The sequence below is a fragment of the Phalangium opilio genome, unplaced genomic scaffold, assembly GCF_054372755.1.
Source record: "Phalangium opilio isolate 3A_F unplaced genomic scaffold, DU_Popi_V2 ptg000098l_1, whole genome shotgun sequence".
Classification (NCBI taxonomy): domain Eukaryota; kingdom Metazoa; phylum Arthropoda; class Arachnida; order Opiliones; family Phalangiidae; genus Phalangium; species Phalangium opilio.
Window position 1 is genome coordinate 2,191,415 of NW_028324201.1, and position 25,215 is coordinate 2,216,629.

At 39.4% G+C, this 25,215-nt stretch overlaps 58 non-coding genes across 58 annotated transcripts; all 58 read right to left on the reverse strand.

Annotated features, from left to right (window-relative positions):
- Positions 1-187: 187 nt before the first annotated feature.
- TRNAR-UCG (transfer RNA arginine (anticodon UCG)) lies at positions 188-260 on the reverse strand. Its single transcript has one exon. It is a non-coding gene; the product is annotated as a tRNA-Arg (tRNA).
- Positions 261-509: 249 nt separating this feature from the next.
- Positions 510-582, reverse strand: TRNAR-ACG (transfer RNA arginine (anticodon ACG)). Its single transcript has one exon. It is a non-coding gene; the product is annotated as a tRNA-Arg (tRNA).
- Positions 583-1,159: 577 nt separating this feature from the next.
- TRNAR-UCG (transfer RNA arginine (anticodon UCG)) lies at positions 1,160-1,232 on the reverse strand. The gene has a single exon. It is a non-coding gene; the product is annotated as a tRNA-Arg (tRNA).
- Positions 1,233-1,317: 85 nt separating this feature from the next.
- Positions 1,318-1,390, reverse strand: TRNAC-ACA (transfer RNA cysteine (anticodon ACA)). The gene has a single exon. It is a non-coding gene; the product is annotated as a tRNA-Cys (tRNA).
- Positions 1,391-1,481: 91 nt separating this feature from the next.
- TRNAR-UCG (transfer RNA arginine (anticodon UCG)) lies at positions 1,482-1,554 on the reverse strand. The gene has a single exon. It is a non-coding gene; the product is annotated as a tRNA-Arg (tRNA).
- Positions 1,555-1,645: 91 nt separating this feature from the next.
- TRNAR-UCG (transfer RNA arginine (anticodon UCG)) lies at positions 1,646-1,718 on the reverse strand. Its single transcript has one exon. It is a non-coding gene; the product is annotated as a tRNA-Arg (tRNA).
- Positions 1,719-2,289: 571 nt separating this feature from the next.
- On the reverse strand, positions 2,290-2,362 carry TRNAR-ACG (transfer RNA arginine (anticodon ACG)). Its single transcript has one exon. It is a non-coding gene; the product is annotated as a tRNA-Arg (tRNA).
- Positions 2,363-2,453: 91 nt separating this feature from the next.
- Positions 2,454-2,526, reverse strand: TRNAR-UCG (transfer RNA arginine (anticodon UCG)). The gene has a single exon. It is a non-coding gene; the product is annotated as a tRNA-Arg (tRNA).
- A 249-nt stretch (positions 2,527-2,775) lies between these two features.
- Positions 2,776-2,848, reverse strand: TRNAR-UCG (transfer RNA arginine (anticodon UCG)). Its single transcript has one exon. It is a non-coding gene; the product is annotated as a tRNA-Arg (tRNA).
- A 413-nt stretch (positions 2,849-3,261) lies between these two features.
- Positions 3,262-3,334, reverse strand: TRNAR-UCG (transfer RNA arginine (anticodon UCG)). Its single transcript has one exon. It is a non-coding gene; the product is annotated as a tRNA-Arg (tRNA).
- Positions 3,335-3,419: 85 nt separating this feature from the next.
- On the reverse strand, positions 3,420-3,492 carry TRNAC-ACA (transfer RNA cysteine (anticodon ACA)). Its single transcript has one exon. It is a non-coding gene; the product is annotated as a tRNA-Cys (tRNA).
- A 412-nt stretch (positions 3,493-3,904) lies between these two features.
- Positions 3,905-3,977, reverse strand: TRNAR-ACG (transfer RNA arginine (anticodon ACG)). Its single transcript has one exon. It is a non-coding gene; the product is annotated as a tRNA-Arg (tRNA).
- Positions 3,978-4,068: 91 nt separating this feature from the next.
- Positions 4,069-4,141, reverse strand: TRNAR-UCG (transfer RNA arginine (anticodon UCG)). Its single transcript has one exon. It is a non-coding gene; the product is annotated as a tRNA-Arg (tRNA).
- Positions 4,142-4,548: 407 nt separating this feature from the next.
- Positions 4,549-4,621, reverse strand: TRNAR-ACG (transfer RNA arginine (anticodon ACG)). The gene has a single exon. It is a non-coding gene; the product is annotated as a tRNA-Arg (tRNA).
- Positions 4,622-5,362: 741 nt separating this feature from the next.
- Positions 5,363-5,435, reverse strand: TRNAR-UCG (transfer RNA arginine (anticodon UCG)). The gene has a single exon. It is a non-coding gene; the product is annotated as a tRNA-Arg (tRNA).
- Positions 5,436-5,690: 255 nt separating this feature from the next.
- On the reverse strand, positions 5,691-5,763 carry TRNAR-ACG (transfer RNA arginine (anticodon ACG)). The gene has a single exon. It is a non-coding gene; the product is annotated as a tRNA-Arg (tRNA).
- A 255-nt stretch (positions 5,764-6,018) lies between these two features.
- On the reverse strand, positions 6,019-6,091 carry TRNAR-UCG (transfer RNA arginine (anticodon UCG)). The gene has a single exon. It is a non-coding gene; the product is annotated as a tRNA-Arg (tRNA).
- Positions 6,092-7,160: 1,069 nt separating this feature from the next.
- Positions 7,161-7,233, reverse strand: TRNAR-UCG (transfer RNA arginine (anticodon UCG)). The gene has a single exon. It is a non-coding gene; the product is annotated as a tRNA-Arg (tRNA).
- A 255-nt stretch (positions 7,234-7,488) lies between these two features.
- On the reverse strand, positions 7,489-7,561 carry TRNAR-ACG (transfer RNA arginine (anticodon ACG)). Its single transcript has one exon. It is a non-coding gene; the product is annotated as a tRNA-Arg (tRNA).
- Positions 7,562-7,974: 413 nt separating this feature from the next.
- On the reverse strand, positions 7,975-8,047 carry TRNAR-ACG (transfer RNA arginine (anticodon ACG)). Its single transcript has one exon. It is a non-coding gene; the product is annotated as a tRNA-Arg (tRNA).
- A 91-nt stretch (positions 8,048-8,138) lies between these two features.
- Positions 8,139-8,211, reverse strand: TRNAR-UCG (transfer RNA arginine (anticodon UCG)). The gene has a single exon. It is a non-coding gene; the product is annotated as a tRNA-Arg (tRNA).
- A 249-nt stretch (positions 8,212-8,460) lies between these two features.
- On the reverse strand, positions 8,461-8,533 carry TRNAR-UCG (transfer RNA arginine (anticodon UCG)). Its single transcript has one exon. It is a non-coding gene; the product is annotated as a tRNA-Arg (tRNA).
- Positions 8,534-8,624: 91 nt separating this feature from the next.
- Positions 8,625-8,697, reverse strand: TRNAR-ACG (transfer RNA arginine (anticodon ACG)). The gene has a single exon. It is a non-coding gene; the product is annotated as a tRNA-Arg (tRNA).
- A 91-nt stretch (positions 8,698-8,788) lies between these two features.
- On the reverse strand, positions 8,789-8,861 carry TRNAR-UCG (transfer RNA arginine (anticodon UCG)). Its single transcript has one exon. It is a non-coding gene; the product is annotated as a tRNA-Arg (tRNA).
- Positions 8,862-9,110: 249 nt separating this feature from the next.
- On the reverse strand, positions 9,111-9,183 carry TRNAR-UCG (transfer RNA arginine (anticodon UCG)). Its single transcript has one exon. It is a non-coding gene; the product is annotated as a tRNA-Arg (tRNA).
- A 249-nt stretch (positions 9,184-9,432) lies between these two features.
- Positions 9,433-9,505, reverse strand: TRNAR-ACG (transfer RNA arginine (anticodon ACG)). Its single transcript has one exon. It is a non-coding gene; the product is annotated as a tRNA-Arg (tRNA).
- A 91-nt stretch (positions 9,506-9,596) lies between these two features.
- On the reverse strand, positions 9,597-9,669 carry TRNAR-UCG (transfer RNA arginine (anticodon UCG)). The gene has a single exon. It is a non-coding gene; the product is annotated as a tRNA-Arg (tRNA).
- A 407-nt stretch (positions 9,670-10,076) lies between these two features.
- Positions 10,077-10,149, reverse strand: TRNAR-ACG (transfer RNA arginine (anticodon ACG)). The gene has a single exon. It is a non-coding gene; the product is annotated as a tRNA-Arg (tRNA).
- Positions 10,150-10,726: 577 nt separating this feature from the next.
- On the reverse strand, positions 10,727-10,799 carry TRNAR-UCG (transfer RNA arginine (anticodon UCG)). Its single transcript has one exon. It is a non-coding gene; the product is annotated as a tRNA-Arg (tRNA).
- A 91-nt stretch (positions 10,800-10,890) lies between these two features.
- TRNAR-ACG (transfer RNA arginine (anticodon ACG)) lies at positions 10,891-10,963 on the reverse strand. Its single transcript has one exon. It is a non-coding gene; the product is annotated as a tRNA-Arg (tRNA).
- Positions 10,964-11,054: 91 nt separating this feature from the next.
- TRNAR-UCG (transfer RNA arginine (anticodon UCG)) lies at positions 11,055-11,127 on the reverse strand. The gene has a single exon. It is a non-coding gene; the product is annotated as a tRNA-Arg (tRNA).
- Positions 11,128-11,376: 249 nt separating this feature from the next.
- Positions 11,377-11,449, reverse strand: TRNAR-UCG (transfer RNA arginine (anticodon UCG)). The gene has a single exon. It is a non-coding gene; the product is annotated as a tRNA-Arg (tRNA).
- A 249-nt stretch (positions 11,450-11,698) lies between these two features.
- TRNAR-ACG (transfer RNA arginine (anticodon ACG)) lies at positions 11,699-11,771 on the reverse strand. The gene has a single exon. It is a non-coding gene; the product is annotated as a tRNA-Arg (tRNA).
- Positions 11,772-11,862: 91 nt separating this feature from the next.
- On the reverse strand, positions 11,863-11,935 carry TRNAR-UCG (transfer RNA arginine (anticodon UCG)). Its single transcript has one exon. It is a non-coding gene; the product is annotated as a tRNA-Arg (tRNA).
- Positions 11,936-12,342: 407 nt separating this feature from the next.
- On the reverse strand, positions 12,343-12,415 carry TRNAR-ACG (transfer RNA arginine (anticodon ACG)). Its single transcript has one exon. It is a non-coding gene; the product is annotated as a tRNA-Arg (tRNA).
- Positions 12,416-12,992: 577 nt separating this feature from the next.
- TRNAR-UCG (transfer RNA arginine (anticodon UCG)) lies at positions 12,993-13,065 on the reverse strand. The gene has a single exon. It is a non-coding gene; the product is annotated as a tRNA-Arg (tRNA).
- A 249-nt stretch (positions 13,066-13,314) lies between these two features.
- Positions 13,315-13,387, reverse strand: TRNAR-ACG (transfer RNA arginine (anticodon ACG)). The gene has a single exon. It is a non-coding gene; the product is annotated as a tRNA-Arg (tRNA).
- A 413-nt stretch (positions 13,388-13,800) lies between these two features.
- TRNAR-UCG (transfer RNA arginine (anticodon UCG)) lies at positions 13,801-13,873 on the reverse strand. Its single transcript has one exon. It is a non-coding gene; the product is annotated as a tRNA-Arg (tRNA).
- Positions 13,874-14,122: 249 nt separating this feature from the next.
- Positions 14,123-14,195, reverse strand: TRNAR-ACG (transfer RNA arginine (anticodon ACG)). The gene has a single exon. It is a non-coding gene; the product is annotated as a tRNA-Arg (tRNA).
- A 412-nt stretch (positions 14,196-14,607) lies between these two features.
- On the reverse strand, positions 14,608-14,680 carry TRNAR-ACG (transfer RNA arginine (anticodon ACG)). Its single transcript has one exon. It is a non-coding gene; the product is annotated as a tRNA-Arg (tRNA).
- A 91-nt stretch (positions 14,681-14,771) lies between these two features.
- Positions 14,772-14,844, reverse strand: TRNAR-UCG (transfer RNA arginine (anticodon UCG)). Its single transcript has one exon. It is a non-coding gene; the product is annotated as a tRNA-Arg (tRNA).
- A 576-nt stretch (positions 14,845-15,420) lies between these two features.
- On the reverse strand, positions 15,421-15,493 carry TRNAR-UCG (transfer RNA arginine (anticodon UCG)). The gene has a single exon. It is a non-coding gene; the product is annotated as a tRNA-Arg (tRNA).
- A 1,220-nt stretch (positions 15,494-16,713) lies between these two features.
- Positions 16,714-16,786, reverse strand: TRNAR-ACG (transfer RNA arginine (anticodon ACG)). The gene has a single exon. It is a non-coding gene; the product is annotated as a tRNA-Arg (tRNA).
- A 412-nt stretch (positions 16,787-17,198) lies between these two features.
- On the reverse strand, positions 17,199-17,271 carry TRNAR-UCG (transfer RNA arginine (anticodon UCG)). The gene has a single exon. It is a non-coding gene; the product is annotated as a tRNA-Arg (tRNA).
- A 249-nt stretch (positions 17,272-17,520) lies between these two features.
- TRNAR-ACG (transfer RNA arginine (anticodon ACG)) lies at positions 17,521-17,593 on the reverse strand. Its single transcript has one exon. It is a non-coding gene; the product is annotated as a tRNA-Arg (tRNA).
- A 91-nt stretch (positions 17,594-17,684) lies between these two features.
- On the reverse strand, positions 17,685-17,757 carry TRNAR-UCG (transfer RNA arginine (anticodon UCG)). Its single transcript has one exon. It is a non-coding gene; the product is annotated as a tRNA-Arg (tRNA).
- Positions 17,758-18,976: 1,219 nt separating this feature from the next.
- On the reverse strand, positions 18,977-19,049 carry TRNAR-ACG (transfer RNA arginine (anticodon ACG)). The gene has a single exon. It is a non-coding gene; the product is annotated as a tRNA-Arg (tRNA).
- Positions 19,050-19,461: 412 nt separating this feature from the next.
- On the reverse strand, positions 19,462-19,534 carry TRNAR-UCG (transfer RNA arginine (anticodon UCG)). The gene has a single exon. It is a non-coding gene; the product is annotated as a tRNA-Arg (tRNA).
- A 249-nt stretch (positions 19,535-19,783) lies between these two features.
- Positions 19,784-19,856, reverse strand: TRNAR-ACG (transfer RNA arginine (anticodon ACG)). Its single transcript has one exon. It is a non-coding gene; the product is annotated as a tRNA-Arg (tRNA).
- A 91-nt stretch (positions 19,857-19,947) lies between these two features.
- On the reverse strand, positions 19,948-20,020 carry TRNAR-UCG (transfer RNA arginine (anticodon UCG)). Its single transcript has one exon. It is a non-coding gene; the product is annotated as a tRNA-Arg (tRNA).
- Positions 20,021-20,432: 412 nt separating this feature from the next.
- TRNAR-UCG (transfer RNA arginine (anticodon UCG)) lies at positions 20,433-20,505 on the reverse strand. The gene has a single exon. It is a non-coding gene; the product is annotated as a tRNA-Arg (tRNA).
- Positions 20,506-22,211: 1,706 nt separating this feature from the next.
- Positions 22,212-22,284, reverse strand: TRNAR-ACG (transfer RNA arginine (anticodon ACG)). The gene has a single exon. It is a non-coding gene; the product is annotated as a tRNA-Arg (tRNA).
- A 413-nt stretch (positions 22,285-22,697) lies between these two features.
- TRNAR-ACG (transfer RNA arginine (anticodon ACG)) lies at positions 22,698-22,770 on the reverse strand. Its single transcript has one exon. It is a non-coding gene; the product is annotated as a tRNA-Arg (tRNA).
- Positions 22,771-24,153: 1,383 nt separating this feature from the next.
- Positions 24,154-24,226, reverse strand: TRNAR-UCG (transfer RNA arginine (anticodon UCG)). The gene has a single exon. It is a non-coding gene; the product is annotated as a tRNA-Arg (tRNA).
- A 249-nt stretch (positions 24,227-24,475) lies between these two features.
- TRNAR-UCG (transfer RNA arginine (anticodon UCG)) lies at positions 24,476-24,548 on the reverse strand. The gene has a single exon. It is a non-coding gene; the product is annotated as a tRNA-Arg (tRNA).
- Positions 24,549-24,797: 249 nt separating this feature from the next.
- Positions 24,798-24,870, reverse strand: TRNAR-ACG (transfer RNA arginine (anticodon ACG)). Its single transcript has one exon. It is a non-coding gene; the product is annotated as a tRNA-Arg (tRNA).
- A 91-nt stretch (positions 24,871-24,961) lies between these two features.
- Positions 24,962-25,034, reverse strand: TRNAR-ACG (transfer RNA arginine (anticodon ACG)). The gene has a single exon. It is a non-coding gene; the product is annotated as a tRNA-Arg (tRNA).
- A 91-nt stretch (positions 25,035-25,125) lies between these two features.
- On the reverse strand, positions 25,126-25,198 carry TRNAR-ACG (transfer RNA arginine (anticodon ACG)). Its single transcript has one exon. It is a non-coding gene; the product is annotated as a tRNA-Arg (tRNA).
- Positions 25,199-25,215: the final 17 nt, after the last annotated feature.

Consider the following 25,215-nt stretch of genomic DNA (forward strand, 5'->3'; position numbering starts at 1 on the left):
CAATCATCTTTAAATGTTAATACCGAGCTTGCCAAGACTCAAACCTGGAATCTTCTGCTCCGTAGGCAGACGCGTTATCCATTGCGCCAAGAGCCCGTTGGAGGTTAATCTAAATGCTATTGAATCATTGCAATATTATAAATTTCCCTTCCGTTATATTCTAATAATCATCTTTAAATGTTAAAACAGAGCTTGCCAGGACTCGAACCTGGAATCTTCTGCTTCGAAGGCAGACGCGTTATCCATTGCGCCACAAGCCCGTTGGAGGTTAATCTAAATGCTATTGAAGCATTGCAATATTATAAATTTCCCTTCCGTTACATTCCAATAATCATCTTCAAATGTTAATACCGAGCTTACAAGAACTCGAACCTGGAATCTTCTACTTCGAAGGCAGACGATTTATTCATTACGCCAGAAGCCCTTGCTTCGTTCTATCAAAAACTGTTCCAAACATTGTATTTATGCATTTTTATGACGCATAAAAGATCTTTAATTAAAATAAACACCGAGCTTGCCAGGACTCGAACCTAGAATCTTTTGCTCCGTAGGCAGACGCGTTATCCATTGCGCCACAAGCCCGTTGGAAGTTAATCTAAATGCTATGGAAGCATTGCAATATTATAAATTTCCCTTCCGTTATATTATAATAATCATCTTTAAATGTTAATACCGAGCTTGCCAGGACTCGAACCTTAAATCTTCTGCTCCGTAGGCAGACGCGTTATCCATTGCGCCACAAGCCCGTTGGAGGATAATCTAAATGCTATTGAAGCATTGCGATATTATAAATTTCCCTTCCGTTACATTCCAATAATCATCTTCAAATGTTAATACCGAGCTTGCCAGGACTCGAACCTGGAATCTTCTACTTCGAAGGCAGACGATTTATTCATTACGCCAGAAGCCCTTGCTTCGTTCTATCAAAAACTTTTCCAAACATTGTATTTATGCATTTTTATGACGCATAAAAGATCTTTAATTAAAATAAACACCGAGCTTGCCATGACTCGAACCTAGAATCTTTTACTCTGTAGGCAGACGTGTTATCCATTGCGCCACAAGCCCGTTGGAGGTTAATCTAAATGCTATTGAAGCATTGCAATATTATAAATTTCCCTTCCGTTATATTCTAATAATCATCTTTAAATGTTAAAACCGAGCTTGTCAGGACTCGAACCTGGAATCTTCTGCTTCGAAGGCAGACGCGTTATCCATTACGCCACAAGCCCCTGCTTCGTTTTATCAAAAACGTTTCCAAACATTGTATTTATGCATTTTTATGACGCATAAAAGATCTTTAATTAAAATAAACACCGAGCTTGCCAGGACTCGAACCTAGAATCTTTTGCTCTGTAGGCAGACGCGTTATCCATTGCGCCACAAGCCCGTTGGAAGTTAATCTAAATGCTATTGAAGCAGTGCAATATTATAAATTTCCCTTCCGTTATATTCTAATAATCATCTTTAAATGTTAATACCGAGCTTGCCAGGACTCGAACCTGGAATCTTCTGCTTCGAAGGCAAACGCGTTATCCATTGCGCCACAAGCCCGTTGGAGGTTAATCTAAATGCTATTGAAGCATTGCAATATTATAAATTTCCCTTCCGTTACATTCCAATAATCATCTTTAAATGTTAATAAAGGGCTTGCCAGGGCCCGAACCTGGAATCTTCTGCTTCGAAGGCAGACGCGTTATCCATTACGCCACAAGCCCTTGCTTCAGTCTATCAAAAACTTTTCCAAACATTGTATTTACGCATTTTTATGACGCGTAAAAGATCTTTAATTAAAATAAACACCGAGCTTGCCATGACTCGAACCTAGAATCTTTTGCTCTGTAGGCAGACGCGTTATCCATTGCGCCACAAGCCCGTTGGAAGTTAATCTAAATGCTATTGAAGCAGTGCAATATTATAAATTTCCCTTCCGTTATATTCTAATAATCATCTTTAAATGTTAATACCGAGCTTGCCAGGACTCGAACCTGGAATCTTCTGCTTCGAAGGCAAACGCTTTATTCATCACGCCACAAGCCCTTACAACGTTCTATCAAAAACTTTTCCAAACATTATATTTATGCATTTTTATGACGCATAAAAGATTTTTAATTAAAATAAACACCGAGCTTGCCATGACTCGAACCTAGAATCTTTTGCTCTGTAGGCAGACGTGTTATCCATTGCGCCACAAGCCCGTTGGAGGTTTGTCTAAATGCTATTGAGGCAATGCAATATTTTAAATATCCCTTCCGTTACATTCCAATAATCATCTTTAAATGTTAATACCGAGCTTGCCAGGACTCGAACCTGGAATCTTCTGCTCCGTAGGCAGACGCGTTATCCATTGCGCCACAAGCCCGTTGGAGGTTAATCTAAATGCTATTGAAGCATTGCAATATTATAAATTTCCCTTCCGTTACATTCCAATAATCATCTTTAAATGTTAATACCGAGCTTGCCAGGGCCCGAACCTGGAATCTTCTGCTTCGAAGGCAGACGCGTTATCCATTACGCCACAAGCCCTTACTTCGTTCTATCAAAAACTTTTCCAAACATTGTATTTATTCATTTTTATGACGCATAAAAGATATTTAATTAAAATAAACACCGAGCTTGCCATGACTCGAACCTAGAATCTTTTACTCTGTAGGCAGACGTGTTATCCATTGCGCCACAAGCCCGTTGGAGGTTTATCTAAATGCTATTGAAGCAATGCAATATTTTAAATTTCCCTTCCGTTACATTCCAATAATCATCTTTAAATGTTAATACCGAGCTTGCCAGGACTCGAACCTGGAATCTTCTGCTTCGAAGGCAGACGCGTTATCCATTACGCCACAAGCCCTTGCTTCGGTCTATCAAAAACTTTTCCAAACATTGTATTTATGCATTTTTATGACGCATAAAAGATCTTTAATTAAAATAAACACCGAGCTTGCCATGACTCGAACCTAGAATCTTTTACTCTGTAGGCAGACGTGTTATCCATTGCGCCACAAGCCCGTTCTAGTTTTATCTAAATGCTATTGAAGCAATGCAATATTTTAATTTTCCCTTCCGTTACATTCCAATAATCATCTTTAAATGTTAATACCGAGCTTGCCAGGACTCAAACCTGGAATCTTCTGCTCCGTAGGCAGACGCGTTATCCATTGCGTCACAAGCCCGTTGGAGGTTAATCTAAATGCTATTGAATCATTGCAATATTATAAATTTCCCTTCCGTTATATTCTAATAATCATCTTTAAATGTTAAAACCGAGCTTGCCAGGACTCGAACCTGGAATCTTCTGCTTCGAAGGCAGACGCGTTATCCATTACGCCACAAGCCCCTGCTTCGTTTTATCAAAAACGTTTCCAAACATTGTATTTATGCATTTTTATGACGCATAAAAGATCTTTAATTAAAATAAACACCGAGCTTGCCAGGACTCGAACCTAGAATCTTTTGCTCTGTAGGCAGACGCGTTATCCATTGCGCCACAAGCCCGTTGGAAGTTAATCTAAATGCTATTGAAGCAGTGCAATATTATAAATTTCCCTTCCGTTATATTCTAATAATCATCTTTAAATGTTAATACCGAGCTTGCCAGGACTCGAACCTGGAATCTTCTGCTTCGAAGGCAGACGCTTTATTCATTACGCCACAAGCCCTTACTTCGTTCTATCAAAAATTTTTCCAAACATTGTATTTATGCATTTTATGACGCATAAAAGATTTTTAATTAAAATAAACACCGAGCTTGCCATGACTCGAACCTAGAATGTTTTACTCTGTAGGCAGACGCGCTATCCATTGCGCCACAAGCTAGTTGGAGGTTTGTCTAAATGCTATTGAAGCAATGCAATATTTTAAATTTCCCTTCCGTTACATTCCAATAATCATCTTTAAATGTTAATACCGAGCTTGCCAGGACTCGAACCTGGAATCTTCTGCTCCGTAGGCAGACGCGTTATCCATTGCGCCACAAGCCCGTTGGAGGTTAATCTAAATGCTATTGAAGCATTGCAATATTATAAATTTCCCTTCCGTTACATTCCAATAATCATCTTTAAATGTTAATACCGAGCTTGCCAGGGCCCGAACCTGGAATCTTCTGCTTCGAAGGCAGACGCGTTATCCATTACGCCACAAGCCCTTACTTCGTTCTATCAAAAACTTTTCCAAACATTGTATTTATGCATTTTTATGACGCATAAAAGATCTTTAATTAAAATAAACACCGAGCTTGCCATGACTCGAACCTAGAATCTTTTACTCTGTAGGCAGGCGTGTTATCCATTGCGCCACAAGCCCGTTGGAGGGGTATCTAAATGCTATTGAAGCAATGCAATATTTTAAATTTCCCTTCCGTTACATTCCAATAATCATCTTTAAATGTTAATACCGAGCTTGCCAGGACTCGAACCTGGAATCTTCTGCTTCGAAGGCAGACGCTTTATTCATTACGCCACAAGCCCTTACTTCGTTCTATCAAAAACTTTTCCAAACATTGTATTTATGCATTTTTATGACGCATAAAAGATCTTTAATTAAAATAAACACCGAGCTTGCCAGGACTCGAACCTAGAATCATTTGCTCCGTAGGCAGACGCGTTATCCATTGCGCCACAAGCCCGTTGGAAGTTAATCTAAATGCTATGGAAGCATTGCAATATTATAAATTTCCCTTTCGCTATATTCTAATAATCATCTTTAAATGTTAATACCGAGCTTGCCAGGACTCGAACCTTAAATCTTCTGCTCCGTAGGCAGACGCGTTATCCATTGCGCCACAAGCCCGTTGGAGGATAATCTAAATGCTATTGAAGCATTGCGATATTATAAATTTCCCTTCCGTTACATTCCAATAATCATCTTCAAATGTTAATACCGAGCTTGCCAGGACTCGAACCGGGAATCTTCTGCTTCGAAGGCAGACGCTTTATTCATTACGCCACAAGCCCTTGCTTCGTTCTATCAAAAACTTTTCCAAACATTGTATTTATGCATTTTTATGACGCATAAAAGATCTTTAATTAAAATAAACACCGAGCTTGCCATGACTCGAACCTAGAATCTTTTACTCTGTAAGCAGACGTGTTATCCATTGCGCCACAAGCCCGTTGGAGGTTTATCTAAATGCTATTGAAGCAATGCAATATTTTAAATTTCCCTTCCGTTACATTCCAACAATCATCTTTAAATGTTAATACCGAGCTTGCCAAGACTCAAACCTGGAATCTTCTGCTCCGTAGGCAGACGCGTTATCCATTGCGCCAAGAGCCCGTTGGAGGTTAATCTAAATGCTATTGAATCATTGCAATATTATAAATTTCCCTTCCGTTATATTCTAATAATCATCTTTAAATGTTAAAACCGAGCTTGCCAGGACTCGAACCTGGAATCTTCTGCTTCGAAGGCAGACGCGTTATCCATTGCGCCACAAGCCCGTTGGAAGTTAATCTAAATGCTATGGAAGCATTGCAATATTATAAATTTCCCTTCCGTTATATTATAATAATCATCTTTAAATGTTAATACCGAGCTTGCCAGGACTCGAACCTTAAATCTTCTGCTCCGTAGGCAGACGCGTTATCCATTGCGCCACAAGCCCGTTGGAGGTTAATCTAAATGCTATTGAATCATTGCAATATTATAAATTTCCCTTCCGTTATATTCTAATAATCATCTTTAAATGTTAAAACCGAGCTTGCCAGGACTCGAACCTGGAATCTTCTGCTCCGTAGGCAGACGCGTAATCCATTGCGCCACAAGCCCGTTGGAGGTTTATCTAAATGCTATTGAAGCAATGCAATATTTTAAATTTCCCTTCCGTTACATTCCAACAATCATCTTTAAATGTTAATACCGAGCTTGCCAGGACTCAAACCTGGAATCTTCTGCTCCGTAGGCAGACGCGTTATCCATTGCGCCAAGAGCCCGTTGGAGGTTAATCTAAATGCTATTGAATCATTGCAATATTATAAATTTCCCTTCCGTTATATTCTAATAATCATCTTTAAATGTTAAAACCGAGCTTGCCAGGACTCGAACCTGGAATCTTCTGCTTCGAAGGCAGACGCGTTATCCATTGCGCCACAAGCCCGTTGGAAGTTAATCTAAATGCTATGGAAGCATTGCAATATTATAAATTTCCCTTCCGTTATATTATAATAATCATCTTTAAATGTTAATACCGAGCTTGCCAGGACTCGAACCTTAAATCTTCTGCTCCGTAGGCAGACGCGTTATCCATTGCGCCACAAGCCCGTTGGAGGTTAATCTAAATGCTATTGAATCATTGCAATATTATAAATTTCCCTTCCGTTATATTATAATAATCATCTTTAAATGTTAATACCGAGCTTGCCAGGACTCGAACCTTAAATCTTCTGCTCCGTAGGCAGACGCGTTATCCATTGCGCCACAAGCCCGTTGGAGGTTAATCTAAATGCTATTGAATCATTGCAATATTATAAATTTCCCTTCCGTTATATTCTAATAATCATCTTTAAATGTTAATACCGAGCTTGCCAGGACTCGAACCTTAAATCTTCTGCTCCGTAGGCAGACGCGTTATCCATTGCGCCACAAGCCCGTTGGAGGATAATCTAAATGCTATTGAAGCATTGCGATATTATAAATTTCCCTTCCGTTACATTCCAATAATCATCTTCAAATGTTAATACCGAGCTTGCCAGGACTCGAACCGGGAATCTTCTGCTTCGAAGGCAGACGCTTTATTCATTACGCCACAAGCCCTTGCTTCGTTCTATCAAAAACTTTTCCAAACATTGTATTTATGCATTTTTATGACGCATAAAAGATCTTTAATTAAAATAAACACCGAGCTTGCCATGACTCGAACCTAGAATCTTTTACTCTGTAAGCAGACGTGTTATCCATTGCGCCACAAGCCCGTTGGAGGTTTATCTAAATGCTATTGAAGCAATGCAATATTTTAAATTTCCCTTCCGTTACATTCCAACAATCATCTTTAAATGTTAATCCCGAGCTGGCCAAGACTCAAACCTGGAATCTTCTGCTCCGTAGGCAGACGCGTTATCCATTGCGCCAAGAGCCCGTTGGATCTTAATCTAAATGCTATTGAATCATTGCAATATTATAAATTTCCCTTCCGTTATATTCTAATAATCATCTTTAAATGTTAAAACCGAGCTTGCCAGGACTCGAACCTGGAATCTTCTGCTTCGAAGGCAGACGCGTTATCCATTGCGCCACAAGCCCGTTGGAAGTTAATCTAAATGCTATGGAAGCATTGCAATATTATAAATTTCCCTTCCGTTATATTATAATAATCATCTTTAAATGTTAATACCGAGCTTGCCAGGACTCGAACCTTAAATCTTCTGCTCCGTAGGCAGACGCGTTATCCATTGCGCCACAAGCCCGTTGGAGGTTAATCTAAATGCTATTGAATCATTGCAATATTATAAATTTCCCTTCCGTTATATTCTAATAATCATCTTTAAATGTTAAAACCGAGCTTGCCAGGACTCGAACCTGGAATCTTCTGCTCCGTAGGCAGACGCGTAATCCATTGCGCCACAAGCCCGTTGGAGGTTAATCTAAATGCTATTGAAGCATTGCAATATTATAAATTTCCCTTCCGTTACATTCCAATAATCATCTTCAAATGTTAATACCGAGCTTACCAGGACTCGAACCTGGAATCTTCTACTTCGAAGGCAGACGATTTATTCATTACGCCAGAAGCCCTTGCTTCGTTCTATCAAAAACTTTTCCAAACATTGTATTTATGCATTTTTATGACGCATAAAAGATCTTTAATTAAAATAAACACCGAACTTGCCATGACTCGAACCTAGAATCTTTTACTCTGTAGGCAGACGTGTTATCCATTGCGCCACAAGCCCGTTGGAGGTTTATCTAAATGCTATTGAAGCAATGCAATATTTTAAATTTCCCTTCCGTTACATTCCAATAATCATCTTTAAATGTTAATACCGAGCTTGCCAGGACTCGAACCTGGAATCTTCTGCTCCGTAGGCAGACGCGTTATCCATTGCGCCACAAGCCCGTTGGAGGTTAATCTAAATGCTATTGAAGCATTGCAATATTATAAATTTCCCTTCCGTTACATTCCAATAATCATCTTTAAATGTTAATACCGAGCTTGCCAGGGCCCGAACCTGGAATCTTCTGCTTCGAAGGCAGACGCGTTATCCATTACGCCACAAGCCCCTGCTTCGTTCTATCAAAAACTTTTCCAAACATTGTATTTATGCATTTTTATGACGCATAAAAGATCTTTAATTATAATAAACACCGAGCTTGCCATGACTCGAACCTAGAATCTTTTGCTCTGTAGGCAGACGCGTTATCCATTGCGCCACAATCCCGTTGGAGGTTAATCTAAATGCTATTGAATCATTGCAATATTATAAATTTCCCTTCCGTTATATTCTAATAATCATCTTTAAATGTTAAAACCGAGCTTGCCAGGACTCGAACCTGGAATCTTCTGCTTCGAAGGCAGACGTGTTATCCATTGCGCCACAAGCCCGTTGGAGGTTTATCTAAATGCTATTGAAGCAATGCAATATTTTAAATTTCCCTTCCGTTACATTCCAATAATCATCTTTAAATGTTAATACCGAGCTTGCCAGGACTCAAACCTGGAATCTTCTGCTCCGTAGGCAGACGCGTTATCCATTGCGCCACAAGCCCGTTGGAGGTTAATCTAAATGCTATTGAAGCATTGCAATATTATAAATTTCCCTTCCGTTACATTCCAATAATCATCTTTAAATGTTAATACCGAGCTTGCCAGGGCCCGAACCTGGAATCTTCTGCTTCGAAGGCAGACGCGTTATCCATTACGCCACAAGCCCTTGCTTCGGTCTATCAAAAACCTTTCCAAACATTGTATTTATGCATTTTTATGACGCATAAAAGATCTTTAATTAAAATAAACACCGAGCTTGCCATGACTCGAACCTAGAATCTTTTGCTCTGTAGGCAGACGCGTTATCCATTGCGCCACAATCCCGTTGGAGGTTAATCTAAATGCTATTGAATCATTGCAATATTATAAATTTCCCTTCCGTTATATTCTAATAATCATCTTTAAATGTTAAAACCGAGCTTGCCAGGACTCGAACCTGGAATCTTCTGCTTCGAAGGCAGACGCGTTATCCATTACGCCACAAGCCCCTGCTTCGTTTTATCAAAAACTATTCCAAAAATTGTATTTATGCATTTTTATGACGCATAAAAGATCTTTAATTAAAATAAACACCGAGCTTGCCATGACTCGAACCTAGAATCTTTTACTCTGTAGGCAGACGCGTTATCCATTGCGCCACAAGCCCGTTGGAGGTTTATCTAAATGCTATTGAAGCAATGCAATATTTTAAATTTCCCTTCCGTTACATTCCAATAATCATCTTTAATTGTTAATACCGAGCTTGCCAGGACTCGAACCTGGAATCTTCTGCTCCGTAGGCAGACGCGTTATCCATTGCGCCACAAGCCCGTTGGAGGTTAATCTAAATGCTATTGAAGCATTGCAATATTATAAATTTCCCTTCCGTTACATTCCAATAATCATCTTTAAATATTAATACCGAGCTTGCCAGGGCCCGAACCTGGAATCTTCTGCTTCGAAGGCAGACGCGTTATCCATTACGCCACAAGCCCTTACTTCGTTCTATCAAAAACTTTTCCAAACATTGTATTTATGCATTTTTATGACGCATAAAAGATCTTTAATTAAAATAAACACCGAGCTTGCCATGACTCGAACCTAGAATCTTTTACTCTGTAGGCAGACGTGTTATCCATTGCGCCACAAGCCCGTTGGAGGTTTATCTAAATGCTATTGAAGCAATGCAATATTTTAAATTTCCCTTCCGTTACATTCCAATAATCATCTTTAAATGTTAATACCGAGCTTGCCAGGACTCGAACCTGGAATCTTCTGCTTCGAAGGCAGACGCTTTATTCATTACGCCACAAGCCCTTACTTCGTTCTATCAAAAACCTTTCCAAACATTGTATTTATGCATTTTTATGACGCATAAAAGATCTTTAATTAAAATAAACACCGAGCTTGCCAGGACTCGAACCTAGAATCTTTTGCTCCGTAGGCAGACGCGTTATCCATTGCGCCACAAGCCCGTTGGAAGTTAATCTAAATGCTATGGAAGCATTGCAATATTATAAATTTCCCTTCCGTTATATTATAATAATCATCTTTAAATGTTAATACCGAGCTTGCCAGGACTCGAACCTTAAATCTTCTGCTCCGTAGGCAGACGCGTTATCCATTGCGCCACAAGCCCGTTGGAGGATAATCTAAATGCTATTGAAGCATTGCGATATTATAAATTTCCCTTCCGTTACATTCCAATAATCATCTTCAAATGTTAATACCGAGCTTGCCAGGACTCGAACCTGGAATCTTCTACTTCGAAGGCAGACGATTTATTCATTACGCCAGAAGCCCTTGCTTCGTTCTATCAAAAACTTTTCCAAACATTGTATTTATGCATTTTTATGACGCATAAAAGATCTTTAATTAAAATAAACACCGAGCTTGCCATGACTCGAACCTAGAATCTTTTGCTCTGTAGGCAGACGCGTTATCCATTGCGCCACAATCCCGTTGGAGGTTAATCTAAATGCTATTGAATCATTGCAATATTATAAATTTCCCTTCCGTTATATTCTAATAATCATCTTTAAATGTTAAAACCGAGCTTGCCAGGACTCGAACCTGGAATCTTCTGCTTCGAAGGCAGACGTGTTATCCATTGCGCCACAAGCCCGTTGGAGGTTTATCTAAATGCTATTGAAGCAATGCAATATTTTAAATTTCCCTTCCGTTACATTCCAATAATCATCTTTAAATGTTAATACCGAGCTTGCCAGGACTCAAACCTGGAATCTTCTGCTCCGTAGGCAGACGCGTTATCCATTGCGCCACAAGCCCGTTGGAGGTTAATCTAAATGCTATTGAAGCATTGCAATATTATAAATTTCCCTTCCGTTACATTCCAATAATCATCTTTAAATGTTAATACCGAGCTTGCCAGGGCCCGAACCTGGAATCTTCTGCTTCGAAGGCAGACGCGTTATCCATTACGCCACAAGCCCTTGCTTCGGTCTATCAAAAACCTTTCCAAACATTGTATTTATGCATTTTTATGACGCATATAAGATCTTTAATTAAAATAAACACCGAGCTTGCCATGACTCGAACCTAGAATCTTTTGCTCTGTAGGCAGACGCGTTATCCATTGCGCCACAATCCCGTTGGAGGTTAATCTAAATGCTATTGAATCATTGCAATATTATAAATTTCCCTTCCGTTATATTCTAATAATCATCTTTAAATGTTAAAACCGAGCTTGCCAGGACTCGAACCTGGAATCTTCTGCTTCGAAGGCAGACGCGTTATCCATTACGCCACAAGCCCCTGCTTCGTTTTATCAAAAACTATTCCAAAAATTGTATTTATGCATTTTTATGACGCATAAAAGATCTTTAATTAAAATAAACACCGAGCTTGCCAGGACTCGAACCTAGAATCTTTTACTCTGTAGGCAGACGCGTTATCCATTGCGCCACAAGCCCGTTGGAGGTTTATCTAAATGCTATTGAAGCAATGCAATATTTTAAATTTCCCTTCCGTTACATTCCAATAATCATCTTTAATTGTTAATACCGAGCTTGCCAGGACTCGAACCTGGAATCTTCTGCTCCGTAGGCAGACGCGTTATCCATTGCGCCACAAGCCCGTTGGAGGTTAATCTAAATGCTATTGAAGCATTGCAATATTATAAATTTCCCTTCCGTTACATTCCAATAATCATCTTTAAATATTAATACCGAGCTTGCCAGGGCCCGAACCTGGAATCTTCTGCTTCGAAGGCAGACGCGTTATCCATTACGCCACAAGCCCTTACTTCGTTCTATCAAAAACTTTTCCAAACATTGTATTTATGCATTTTTATGACGCATAAAAGATCTTTAATTAAAATAAACACCGAGCTTGCCATGACTCGAACCTAGAATCTTTTACTCTGTAGGCAGACGTGTTATCCATTGCGCCACAAGCCCGTTGGAGGTTTATCTAAATGCTATTGAAGCATTGCGATATTTTAAATTTCCCTTCCGTTACATTCCAATAATCATCTTTAAATGTTAATACCGAGCTTGCCAGGACTCGAACCTGGAATCTTCTGCTTCGAAGGCAGACGCTTTATTCATTACGCCACAAGCCCTTACTTCGTTCTATCAAAAACCTTTCCAAACATTGTATTTATGCATTTTTATGACGCATAAAAGATCTTTAATTAAAATAAACACCGAGCTTGCCAGGACTCGAACCTAGAATCTTTTGCTCCGTAGGCAGACGCGTTATCCATTGCGCCACAAGCCCGTTGGAAGTTAATCTAAATGCTATGGAAGCATTGCAATATTATAAATTTCCCTTCCGTTATATTATAATAATCATCTTTAAATGTTAATACCGAGCTTGCCAGGACTCGAACCTTAAATCTTCTGCTCCGTAGGCAGACGCGTTATCCATTGCGCCACAAGCCCGTTGGAGGATAATCTAAATGCTATTGAAGCATTGCGATATTATAAATTTCCCTTCCGTTACATTCCAATAATCATCTTCAAATGTTAATACCGAGCTTGCCAGGACTCGAACCTGGAATCTTCTACTTCGAAGGCAGACGATTTATTCATTACGCCAGAAGCCCTTGCTTCGTTCTATCAAAAACTTTTCCAAACATTGTATTTATGCATTTTTATGACGCATAAAAGATCTTTAATTAAAATAAACACCGAGCTTGCCATGACTCGAACCTAGAATCTTTTGCTCTGTAGGCAGACGCGTTATCCATTGCGCCACAAGCCCGTTGGAGGTTAATCTAAATGCTATTGAAGCATTGCAATATTATAAATTTCCCTTCCGTTACATTCCAATAATCATCTTTAAATATTAATACCGAGCTTGCCAGGGCCCGAACCTGGAATCTTCTGCTTCGAAGGCAGACGCGTTATCCATTACGCCACAAGCCCTTACTTCGTTCTATCAAAAACTTTTCCAAACATTGTATTTATGCATTTTTATGACGCATAAAAGATCTTTAATTAAAATAAACACCGAGCTTGCCATGACTCGAACCTAGAATCTTTTACTCTGTAGGCAGACGTGTTATCCATTGCGCCACAAGCCCGTTGGAGGTTTATCTAAATGCTATTGTAGCAATGCAATATTTTAAATTTCCCTTCCGTTACATTCCAATAATCATCTTTAAATGTTAATACCGAGCTTGCCAGGACTCGAACCTGGAATCTTCTGCTCCGTAGGCAGACGCGTTATCCATTGCGCCACAAGCCCGTTGGAGGTTAATCTAAATGCTATTGAAGCATTGCAATATTATAAATTTCCCTTCCGTTACATTCCAATAATCATCTTTAAATGTTAATACCGAGCTTGCCAGGGCCCGAATCTGGAATCTTCTGCTTCGAAGGCAGACGCGTTATCCATTACGCCACAAGCCCTTGCTTCGGTCTATCAAAAACTTTTCCAAACATTGTATTTATGCATTTTTATGACGCATAAAAGATCTTTAATTAAAATAAACACCGAGCTTGCCATGACTCGAACCTAGAATCTTTTGCTCTGTAGGCAGACGCGTTATCCATTGCGCCACAATCCCGTTGGAGGTTAATCTAAATGCTATTGAATCATTGCAATATTATAAATTTCCCTTCCGTTATATTCTAATAATCATCTTTAATTGTTAAAACCGAGCTTGCCAGGACTCGAACCTGGAATCTTCTGCTTCGAAGGCAGACGCGTTATCCATTACGCCACAAGCCCCTGCTTCGTTTTATCAAAAACTATTCCAAAAATTGTATTTATGCATTTTTATGACGCATAAAAGATCTTTAATTAAAATAAACACCGAGCTTGCCATGACTCGAACATAGAACCTTTTGCTCTGTAGGCAGACGCGTTATCCATTGCGTCACAATCCCGTTGGAGGTTAATCTAAATGCTATTGAATCATTGCAATATTATAAATTTCCCTTCCGTTATATTCTAATAATCATCTTTAAATGTTAAACTCGAGCTTGCCAGGACTCGAACCTGGAATCTTCTGCTCCGTAGGCAGACGCGTAATCCATTGCGCCACAAGCCCGTTGGAGGTTAATCTAAATGCTATTGAAGCATTGCAATATTATAAATTTCCCTTCCGTTACATTCCAATAATCATCTTTAAATGCTAATACCGAGCTTGCCAGGGCCCGAATCTGGAATCTTCTGCTTCGAAGGCAGACGCGTTATCCATTACGCCACAAGCCCTTGCTTCGGTCTATCAAAAACTTTTCCAAACATTGTATTTATGCATTTTTATGACGCATAAAAGATCTTTAATTAAAATAAACACCGAGTTTGCCATGACTCGAACCTAGAACCTTTTGCTCGGTAGGCAGACGCGTTACCCATTGCGCCACAATCCCGTTGGAGGTTAATCTAAATGCTATTGAATCATTGCAATATTATAAATTTCCTTCCGTTATATTCTAATAATCATCTTTAAATGCTAATAACGAGCTTGCCAAGACTCGAACCTGGAATCTTCTGCTCCGTAGGCAGACGCGTTATCCATTGCGCCACAAGCTCGTTGGAGGTTAATCTAAATGCTATTGAAGCATTGCGATATTATAAATTTCCCAACCGTTACATTCCAATAATCATCTTTAAATGTTAATACCGAGCTTGCCAGGGCCCGAACCTGGAATCTTCTGCTTCGAAGGCAGACGCGTTATCCATTACGCCACAAGCCCTTACTTCGTTCTATCAAAAACTTTTCCAAACATTGTATTTATGCATTTTTATGACGCATAAAAGATCTTTAATTAAAATAAACACCGAGCTTGCCATGACTCGAACCTAGAATCTTTTACTCTGTAGGCAGACGTGTTATCCATTGCGCCACAAGCCCGTTGGTGGATTATCTAAATGCTATTGAAGCAATGCAATATTTTAAATTTCCCTTCCGTTACATTCCAATAATCATCTTTAAATGTTAATCCCGAATTGCCAGGACTCGAACCTGGAATCTTCTGCTCCGTAGGCAGACGCGTTATCCATTGCGCCACAAGCCCGTTGGAGGTTAATCTAAATGCTATTGAAGCATTGCGATATTATAAATTTCCCTTCCGTTACATTCCAATAATCATCTTTAAATGTTAATACCGAGCTTGCCAGGACTCGAACCTTAAATCTTCTGCTCCGTAGGCAGACGCGTAATCCATTGCGCCACAAGCCCGTTGGAGGTTAACCCAAATTCTATTGAAGCATTTCAATATTATAAATTTCCCTTCCGTTACATTCCAATAATCATCTTTAAATGTTAATACCGAGCTTGCCAGGGCCCGAACCTGGAAACTTCTGCTTCGAAGGCAGACGCGTTATCCATTACGCCACAAGCCCCTGCTTCGTTTTATCAAAAACTATTCCAAACATTGTATTTATGCATTTTTATGACGCATAAAAGATCTTTAATTAAAATAAACACCGAGCTTGCCATGACACGAACCTAGAAACTTTTGCTCTGTAGGCAGACGCGTTATCCATTGCGCCACAATCCCGTTGGAGGTTAATCTAAATGCTATTGAATCATTGCAATATTATAAATTTCCCTTCCGTTATATTCTAATAATCATCTTTAAATGTTAAAACCAAGCTTGCCAGGACTCGAACCTGGAATCTTTTACTCTGTAGGCAGACGTGTTATCCATTGCGCCACAAGCCCGTTGGAGGTTTATCTAAATGCTATTGAAGCAATGCAATATTATAAATTTCCCTTCCGTTACATTCCAATAATCATCTTTAAATGTTAATACCGAGCTTGCCAGGACTCGAACCTGGAATCTTCTGCTTCAAAGGCAGACGCTTTATACATTACGCCACAAGGCCTTGCTTCGTTCTATCAAAAACTTTTCCAAACATTGTATTTATGCATTTTTATGACGCATAAAAGATCTTTAATTAAAATAAACACCAAGCTTGCCATGACTCGAACCTAGAATCTTTTACTCTGTAGGCAGACGTGTTATCCATTGCGCCACAAGCCCGTTGGAGGTTTATCTAAATGCTATTGAAGCAATGCAATATTTTAAATTTCCCTTCCGTTACATTCCAATAATCATCTTTAAATGTTAATCCCGAATTGCCAGGACTCGAACCTGGAATCTTCTGCTCCGTAGGCAGACGCGTTATCCATTGCGCCACAAGCCCGTTGGAGGTTAATCTAAATGCTATTGAAGCATTGCGATATTATAAATTTCCCTTCCGTTACATTCCAATAATCATCTTTAAATGTTAATACCGAGCTTGCCCGGACTCGAACCTGGAATCTTCTGCTTCAAAGGCAGACGCTTTATACATTACGCCACAAGGCCTTGCTTCGTTCTATCAAAAACTTTTCCAAACATTGTATTTATGCATTTTTATGACGCATAAAAGATCTTTAATTAAAATAAACACCGAGCTTGCCATGACTCGAACATAGAACCTTTTGCTCTGTAGGCAGACGCGTTATCCATTGCGCCACAATCCCGTTGGAGGTTAATCTAAATGCTATTGAATCATTGCAATATTATAAATTTCCCTTCCGTTATATTCTAATAATCATCTTTAAATGTTAAACTCGAGCTTGCCAGGACTCGAACCTGGAATCTTCTGCTCCGTAGGCAGACGCGTAATCCATTGCGCCACAAGCCCGTTGGAGGTTAATCTAAATGCTATTGAAGCATTGCAATATTATAAATTTCCCTTCCGTTACATTCCAATAATCATCTTTAAATGCTAATACCGAGCTTGCCAGGGCCCGAATCTGGAATCTTCTGCTTCGAAGGCAGACGCGTTATCCATTACGCCACAAGCCCTTGCTTCGGTCTATCAAAAACTTTTCCAAACATTGTATTTATGCATTTTTATGACGCATAAAAGATCTTTAATTAAAATAAACACCGAGTTTGCCATGACTCGAACCTAGAATCTTTTGCTCGGTAGGCAGACGCGTTACCCATTGCGCCACAATCCCGTTGGAGGTTAATCTAAATGCTATTGAATCATTGCAATATTATAAATTTCCTTCCGTTATATTCTAATAATCATCTTTAAATGTTAAAAACGAGCTTGCCAGGACTCGAACCTGGAATCTTCTGCTTCGAAGGCAGACGCGTTATCCATTACGCCAGAAGCCCCTGCTTCGTTTTATCAAAAACGTTTCCAAACATTGTATTTATGCATTTTTATGACGCATAAAAGATCTTTAATTAAAGTAAACACCGAGCTTGCCAAGACTCGAACCTAGAATCTTTTGCTCCGTAGGCAGACGCGTTATCCATTGCGCCACAAGTCCGTTGGAAGTTTATCTAAATGCTATTTTAGCATTGCAATATTTTAAATTTCCCTTCCGTTATATTCTAATAATCATCTTTAAATGCTAATAACGAGCTTGCCAAGACTCGAACCTGGAATCTTCTGCTCCGTAGGCAGACGCGTTATCCATTGCGCCACAAGCTCGTTGGAGGTTAATCTAAATGCTATTGAAGCATTGCGATATTATAAATTTCCCAACCGTTACATTCCAATAATCATCTTTAAATGTTAATACCGAGCTTGCCAGGGCCCGAACCTGGAATCTTCTGCTTCGAAGGCAGACGCGTTATCCATTACGCCACAAGCCCTTACTTCGTTCTATCAAAAACTTTTCCAAACATTGTATTTATGCATTTTTATGACGCATAAAAGATCTTTAATTAAAATAAACACCGAGCTTGCCATGACTCGAACCTAGAATCTTTTACTCTGTAGGCAGACGTGTTATCCATTGCGCCACAAGCCCGTTGGTGGATTATCTAAATGCTATTGAAGCAATGCAATATTTTAAATTTCCCTTCCGTTACATTCCAATAATCATCTTTAAATGTTAATCCCGAATTGCCAGGACTCGAACCTGGAATCTTCTGCTCCGTAGGCAGACGCGTTATCCATTGCGCCACAAGCCCGTTGGAGGTTTATCTAAATGCTATTGAAGCAATGCAATATTATAAATTTCCCTTCCGTTACATTCCAATAATCATCTTTAAATGTTAATACCGAGCTTGCCAGGACTCGAACCTGGAATCTTCTGCTTCAAAGGCAGACGCTTTATACATTACGCCACAAGGCCTTGCTTCGTTCTATCAAAAACTTTTCCAAACATTGTATTTATGCATTTTTATGACGCATAAAAGATCTTTAATTAAAATAAACACCAAGCTTGCCATGACTCGAACCTAGAATCTTTTACTCTGTAGGCAGACGTGTTATCCATTGCGCCACAAGCCCGTTGGAGGTTTATCTAAATGCTATTGAAGCAATGCAATATTTTAAATTTCCCTTCCGTTACATTCCAATAATCATCTTTAAATGTTAATCCCGAATTGCCAGGACTCGAACCTGGAATCTTCTGCTCCGTAGGCAGACGCGTTATCCATTGCGCCACAAGCCCGTTGGAGGTTAATCTAAATGCTATTGAAGCATTGCGATATTATAAATTTCCCTTCCGTTACATTCCAATAATCATCTTTAAATGTTAATACCGAGCTTGCCCGGACTCGAACCTGGAATCTTCTGCTTCAAAGGCAGACGCTTTATACATTACGCCACAAGGCCTTGCTTCGTTCTATCAAAACCTTTTCCAAACATTGTATTTATGCATTTTTATGACGCATAAAAGATCTTTAATTAAAATAAACACCGAGCTTGCCATGACTCGAACATAGAACCTTTTGCTCTGTAGGCAGACGCGTTATCCATTGCGCCACAATCCCGTTGGAGGTTAATCTAAATGCTATTGAATCATTGCAATATTATAAATTTCCCTTCCGTTATATTCTAATAATCATCTTTAAATGTTAAACTCGAGCTTGCCAGGACTCGAACCTGGAATCTTCTGCTCCGTAGGCAGACGCGTAATCCATTGCGCCACAAGCCCGTTGGAGGTTAATCTAAATGCTATTGAAGCATTGCAATATTATAAATTTCCCTTCCGTTACATTCCAATAATCATCTTTAAATGCTAATACCGAGCTTGCCAGGGCCCGAATCTGGAATCTTCTGCTTCGAAGGCAGACGCGTTATCCATTACGCCACAAGCCCTTGCTTCGGTCTATCAAAAACTTTTCCAAACATTGTATTTATGCATTTTTATGACGCATAAAAGATCTTTAATTAAAATAAACACCGAGTTTGCCATGACTCGAACCTAGAATCTTTTGCTCGGTAGGCAGACGCGTTACCCATTGCGCCACAATCCCGTTGGAGGTTAATCTAAATGCTATTGAATCATTGCAATATTATAAATTTCCTTCCGTTATATTCTAATAATCATCTTTAAATGTTAAAAACGAGCTTGCCAGGACTCGAACCTGGAATCTTCTGCTTCGAAGGCAGACGCGTTATCCATTACGCCAGAAGCCCCTGCTTCGTCTTATCAAAAACGTTTCCAAACATTGTATTTATGCATTTTTATGACGCATAAAAGATCTTTAATTAAAGTAAACACCGAGCTTGCCAAGACTCGAACCTAGAATCTTTTGCTCCGTAGGCAGACGCGTTATCCATTGCGCCACAAGTCCGTTGGAAGTTTATCTAAATGCTATTTTAGCATTGCAATATTTTAAATTTCCCTTCCGTTATATTCTAATAATCATCTTTAAATGCTAATAACGAGCTTGCCAAGACTCGAACCTGGAATCTTCTGCTCCGTAGGCAGACGCGTTATCCATTGCGCCACAAGCTCGTTGGAGGTTAATCTAAATGCTATTGAAGCATTGCGATATTATAAATTTCCCAACCGTTACATTCCAATAATCATCTTTAAATGTTAATACCGAGCTTGCCAGGGCCCGAACCTGGAATCTTCTGCTTCGAAGGCAGACGCGTTATCCATTACGCCACAAGCCCTTACTTCGTTCTATCAAAAACTTTTCCAAACATTGTATTTATGCATTTTTATGACGCATAAAAGATCTTTAATTAAAATAAACACCGAGCTTGCCATGACTCGAACCTAGAATCTTTTACTCTGTAGGCAGACGTGTTATCCATTGCGCCACAAGCCCGTTGGTGGATTATCTAAATGCTATTGAAGCAATGCAATATTTTAAATTTCCCTTCCGTTACATTCCAATAATCATCTTTAAATGTTAATCCCGAATTGCCAGGACTCGAACCTGGAATCTTCTGCTCCGTAGGCAGACGCGTTATCCATTGCGCCACAAGCCCGTTGGAGGTTAATCTAAATGCTATTGAAGCATTGCGATATTATAAGTTTCCCTTCCGTTACATTCCAATAATCATCTTTAAATGTTAATACCGAGCTTGCCAGGGCCCGAACCTGGAATCTTCTGCTTCGAAGGCAGACGCGTTATCCATTACGCCACAAGCCCCTGCTTCGTTTTATCAAAAACTATTCCAAACATTGTATTTATGCATTTTTATGACGCATAAAAGATCTTTAATTAAAATAAACACCGAGCTTGCCATGACTCGAACCTAGAATCTTTTGCTCTGTAGGCAGACGCGTTATCCATTGCGCCACAATCCCGTTGGAGGTTAATCTAAATGCTATTGAATCATTGCAATATTATAAATTTCCCTTCCGTTATATTCTAATAATCATCTTTAAATGTTAAAACCAAGCTTGCCAGGACTCGAACCTGGAATCTTTTACTCTGTAGGCAGACGTGTTATCCATTGCGCCACAAGCCCGTTGGAGGTTTATCTAAATGCTATTGAAGCAATGCAATATTATAAATTTCCCTTCCGTTACATTCCAATAATCATCTTTAAATGTTAATACCGAGCTTGCCAGGACTCGAACCTGGAATCTTCTGCTTCAAAGGCAGACGCTTTATACATTACGCCACAAGGCCTTGCTTCGTTCTATCAAAAACTTTTCCAAACATTGTATTTATGCATTTTTATGACGCATAAAAGATCTTTAATTAAAATAAACACCAAGCTTGCCATGACTCGAACCTAGAATCTTTTACTCTGTAGGCAGACGTGTTATCCATTGCGCCACAAGCCCGTTGGAGGTTTATCTAAATGCTATTGAAGCAATGCAATATTTTAAATTTCCCTTCCGTTACATTCCAATAATCATCTTTAAATGTTAATCCCGAATTGCCAGGACTCGAACCTGGAATCTTCTGCTCCGTAGGCAGACGCGTTATCCATTGCGCCACAAGCCCGTTGGAGGTTAATCTAAATGCTATTGAAGCATTGCGATATTATAAATTTCCCTTCCGTTACATTCCAATAATCATCTTTAAATGTTAATACCGAGCTTGCCAGGACTCGAACCTGGAATCTTCTGCTTCAAAGGCAGACGCTTTATACATTACGCCACAAGGCCTTGCTTCGTTCTATCAAAAACTATTCCAAACATTGTATTTATGCATTTTTATGACGCATAAAAGATCTTTAATTAAAATAAACACCGAGCTTGCCATGACTCGAACCTAGAATCTTTTGCTCTGTAGGCAGACGCGTTATCCATTGCGCCACAATCCCGTTGGAGGTTAATCTAAATGCTATTGAATCATTGCAATATTATAAATTTCCCTTCCGTTATATTCTAATAATCATCTTTAAATGTTAAAACCAAGCTTGCCAGGACTCGAACCTGGAATCTTTTACTCTGTAGGCAGACGTGTTATCCATTGCGCCACAAGCCCGTTGGAGGTTTATCTAAATGCTATTGAAGCAATGCAATATTATAAATTTCCCTTCCGTTACATTCCAATAATCATCTTTAAATGTTAATACCGAGCTTGCCAGGACTCGAACCTGGAATCTTCTGCTTCAAAGGCAGACGCTTTATACATTACGCCACAAGGCCTTGCTTCGTTCTACCAAAAACTTTTCCAAACATTGTATTTATGCATTTTTATGACGCATAAAAGATCTTTAATTAAAATAAACACCAAGCTTGCCATGACTCGAACCTAGAATCTTTTACTCTGTAGGCAGACGTGTTATCCATTGCGCCACAAGCCCGTTGGAGGTTTATCTAAATGCTATTGAAGCAATGCAATATTTTAAATTTCCCTTCCGTTACATTCCAATAATCATCTTTAAATGTTAATACTGAGCTTGCCAGGACTCAAACCTGGAATCTTCTGCTCCGTAGGCAGACGCGTTATCCATTGCGCCACAAGCCCGTTGGAGGTTAATCTAAATGCTATTGAAGCATTGCAATATTATAAATTTCCCTTCCGTTACATTCCAATAATCATCTTTAAATGTTAATACCGAGCTTGCCAGGGCCCGAACCTGGAATCTTCTGCTTCAAAGGCAGACGCTTTATACATTACGCCATAAGGCCTTGCTTCGTTCTATCAAAAACTTTTCCAAACATTGTATTTATGCATTTTTATGACGCATAAAAGATCTTTAATTAAAATAAACACCAAACTTGCCATGACTCGAACCTAGAATCTTTTACTCTGTAGGCAGACGTGTTATCCATTGCGCCACAAGCCCGTTGGAGGTTTATCTAAATGCTATTGAAGCAATGCAATATTTTAAATTTCCCTTCCGTTACATTCCAATAATCATCTTTAAATGTTAATGCCGAGCTTGCCAGGACTCAAACCTGGAATCTTCTGCTCCGTAGGCAGACGCGTTATCCATTGCGCCACAAGCCCGTTGGAGGTTAATCTAAATGCTATTGAAGCATTGCAATATTATAAATTTCCCTTCCGTTACATTCCAATAATCATCTTTAAATGTTAATACCGAGCTTGCCAGGACTCGAACCTGGAATCTTCTGCTTCAAAGGCAGACGCTTTATACATTACGCCACAAGGCCTTGCTTCGTTCTATCAAAAACTTTTCCAAACATTGTATTTATGCATTTTTATGACGCATAAAAGATCTTTAATTAAAATAAACACCAAGCTTGCCATGACTCGAACCTAGAATCTTTTACTCTGTAGGCAGACGTGTTATCCATTGCGCCACAAGCCCGTTGGAGGTTTATCTAAATGCTATTGAAGCAATGCAATATTTTAAATTTCCCTTCCGTTACATTCCAATAATCATCTTTAAATGTTAATCCCGAATTGCCAGGACTCGAACCTGGAATCTTCTGCTCCGTAGGCAGACGCGTTATCCATTGCGCCACAAGCCCGTTGGAGGTTAATCTAAATGCTATTGAAGCATTGCGATATTATAAATTTCCCTTCCGTTTCATTCCAATAATCATCTTTAAATGTTAATACCGAGCTTGCCAGGACTCGAACCTGGAATCTTCTGCTTCAAAGGCAGACGCTTTATACATTACGCCACAAGGCCTTGCTTCGTTCTATCAAAAACTTTTCCAAACATTGTATTTATGCATTTTTATGACGCATAAAAGATCTTTAATTAAAATAAACACCGAGCTTGCCATGACTCGAACCTAGAATCTTTTACTCTGTAGGCAGACGTGTTATCCATTGCGCCACAAGCCCGTTGGAGGTTTATCTAAATGCTATTGAAGCAATGCAATATTTTAAATTTCCCTTCCGTTACATTCCAATAATCATCTTTAAATGTTAATCCCGAATTGCCAGGACTCGAACCTGGAATCTTCTGCTCCGTAGGCAGACGCGTTATCCATTGCGCCACAAGCCCGTTGGAGGTTAATCTAAATGCTATTGAAGCATTGCGATATTATAAATTTCCCTTCCGTTTCATTCCAATAATCATCTTTAAATGTTAATACCGAGCTTGCCAGGACTCGAACCTGGAATCTTCTGCTTCAAAGGCAGACGCTTTATACATTACGCCACAAGGCCTTGCTTCGTTCTATCAAAAACTTTTCCAAACATTGTATTTATGCATTTTTATGACGCATAAAAGATCTTTAATTAAAATAAACACCGAGCTTGCCATGACTCGAACCTAGAATCTTTTACTCTGTAGGCAGACGTGTTATCCATTGCGCCACAAGCCCGTTGGAGGTTTATCTAAATGCTATTGAAGCATTGCAATATTATAAATTTCCCTTCCGTTACATTCCAATAATCATCTTTAAATGTTAATACCGAGCTTGCCAGGGCCCGAACCTGGAATCTTCTGCTTCGAAGGCAGACGCGTTATCCATTACGCCACAAGCCCCTGCTTCGTTTTATCAAAAACTATTCCAAACATTGTATTTATGCATTTTTATGACGCATAAAAGATCTTTAATTAAAATAAACACCGAGCTTGCCATGACTCGAACCTAGAATCTTTTGCTCTGTAGGCAGTCGCGTTATCCATTGCGCCACAATCCCGTTGGAGGTTAATCTAAATGCTATTGAATCATTGCAATATTATAAATTTCCCTTCCGTTATATTCTAATAATCATCTCTAAATGTTAAAACCGAGCTTGCCAGGACTCGAACCTGGAATCTTCTGCTTCGAAGGCAGACGCGTTATCCATTACGCCACAAGCCCCTGCTTCGTTTTATCAAAAACTATTCCAAAAATTGTATTTATGCATTTTTATGACGCATTAAAGATCTTTAATTAAAATAAACACCGAGCTTGCCATGACTCGAACCTAGAATCTTTTACTCTGTAGGCAGACGTGTTATCCATTGCGCCACAAGCCCGTTGGAGGTTTATCTAAATGCTATTGAAGCAATGCAATATTTTAAATTTCCCTTCCGTTACATTCCAATAATCATCTTTAAATGTTAATACCGAGCTTGCCAGGACTCGAACCTGGAATCTTCTGCTCCGTAGGCAGACGCGTTATCCATTGCGCCACAAGCCCGTTGGAGGTTAATCTAAATGCTATTGAAGCAATGCAATATTTTAAATTTCCCTTCCGTTACATTCCAATAATCATCTTTAAATGTTAATACCGAGCTTGCCAGGACTCGAACCTGGAATCTTCTGCTCCGTAGGCAGACGCGTTATCCATTGCGCCACAATCCCGTTGGAGGTTTATCTAAATGCTATTGAAGCAATGCAATATTTTAAATTTCCCTTCCGTTACATTCCAATAATCATCTTTAAATGTTAATAACGAGCTTGCCAGGACTCGAACCTGGAATCTTCTGCTCCGTAGGCAGACGCGTTATCCATTGCGCCACAAGCCCGTTGGAGGTTAATCTAA